We start from the raw sequence: 1709 nt of genomic DNA, 5'->3' as shown, positions 1-1709 counted from the left end.
AGAGTAAGTTTCTTTCAGTATTTTAAAGAAAAACTTGGAAATCTGAACTTAAATGCAGAACACAAAGAAGAAGAGTCATTAGGTTTGTTGTTTTGTAATTCCCGTGATTTGGGGGCTGAGGTCTGAGGGCAAAGAATGCTGGAATGGCTGCAGTGCTTCCAGTGTGCACGTATTAAAAAATACATCAGCCCTTTCCTGGCTGTGCAATAGCTGGATTTGTGGAGAGAGAGCCCATTGTTCAAACAGAAAGCATTGCAAATACCTCACTAAATCCAAATGCAGCAGTGCAAGCCCTGCAGAGAACGGGAGAACCTTCTCGTGTTTTTACAGTGGCAACAGGGAAATTGCAGCCCTGAGTAACCTGGAGGGCTGAGATGCATCCTGTAGGTGTAAAGCTCTATATATTATATATGGTTGTGATGGGAGGTGGAGATGGCCATCCTCACACCTGGCAGATTAACGCAAAAAGAAAGGTCTTAGCTACATTTTGAAGTTGCCTCTTTCTTTGAAAACTGAAGCTCCAGTGGGGACCCCATGGGAGCTGGTGCAGCTCAAAATATCAGGTCTGTAAATTCAAGAGCAGGGTTTGGTCCTCTGGGTCTACCAAAGGCTCCCTGCTACATCTTGGGGCAAGTCTCACCCTTTTCATCTCTCCTGAAATGAGCTCCCAGGGGAGAGGCAAAGATAAATGGACATAACTGCTTGTGAGGCACACCCATAGGAGAGTGGTGTGGCCACGGAGCAATAAAAGTGGGAATTGGCTCGAGCTGGGTATGTGTAGCTCCTCCATGTCCTCTGACTGGCTCATGTTTGGTGATGGCCTTGCCCAGGGATGCAGGAATCAAGTCACTGCCAAATGTGTTACTCTCATCCAGGCTCAACATCCACCTCAGCCACGAAGGAGATGAGAATGCCCATGTTTTCTCCCTGAACCAGAGGGGTGTGATGTTAAGTTTTGGGGGACAGGGGTGGGGCTGTTGGGGGACTCGGTGTGTGGCGTCAGAAGCCTGGCAGAGCCCGTGGACAGCGATGCTGGCGCTGCCCTCCCGCCTGTGGCTCGTGGCTCACCGCACGCCTCTGTCCCTGTTTCAGATGATCGGGCACGGTCATTTTTAGACCCATCAGGCAGCACCAGCCACATACTTCAGCAAGGACGAGGGAGGTCCTCTGCACCCTCCGTGAAGGAGCTGTCGGCTCTGTATCTGTCCCAGACAGCTGCTGCTGCTGACGCCAGCCCCGCACAGCCGGTAAGAACCGAGTCCTCCCCCTCCCCAGCCGCCCGCGGCATCCCAGCAATGTCCCGGCCCGGCAAGTGCCTGTCAGAGGGTGAGAGAGAACGTCTGCTTTTGTAAATCTGAAGAAACAGGGTTTAGTTTCCCAAAAATGACCATTTTCCCCTCGTCACTTGCAAATATAAGATAAATGTGTACAAACACACACGTGTATCACATACTAATTAAATTCACACATGCACACACACACACCAAGCACATACACACCCCCTACATTCACTAGACTATACAGTTTACTCATACATAAGATTTCCATTTTATTTCCACATTTATATTCACATACATCCATGGAGGAAATATTTAGTACAGAGTAACATGTACATCTCCATGCTATCCTCATTCGGACACACCCCCCCCTATATACTATATACATATATATATATATATATGTGTGTGTGTGTGTGTGTGTGTATATAT

General features: G+C 48.4%; 1 protein-coding gene across 2 annotated transcripts in view; it reads left to right on the top strand.

Annotated features, from left to right (window-relative positions):
- The first annotated feature begins 1098 nt into the window (after positions 1-1098).
- Positions 1099-1709, top strand: part of XIRP1 (xin actin binding repeat containing 1) — an 11796-nt gene continuing 11185 nt past the window's right edge. The window contains exon 1 of one of the 2 annotated variants that reach the window (XM_008643123.2): positions 1099-1247. The gene's annotated coding sequence lies outside the window, so the exon portion shown is untranslated. The remainder of the gene's footprint in view (positions 1248-1709) is intronic. The other variant, XM_017746806.1, reaches the window with a different exon arrangement.

This window comes from Corvus brachyrhynchos, unplaced genomic scaffold (genome assembly GCF_000691975.1).
Source record: "Corvus brachyrhynchos isolate BGI_N302 unplaced genomic scaffold, ASM69197v1 scaffold18, whole genome shotgun sequence".
NCBI classification, from domain to species: Eukaryota; Metazoa; Chordata; class Aves; order Passeriformes; family Corvidae; genus Corvus; species Corvus brachyrhynchos.
Note: the sequence above shows the minus strand (reverse complement) of the source record. Positions and strands in the feature narration are given on the sequence as shown.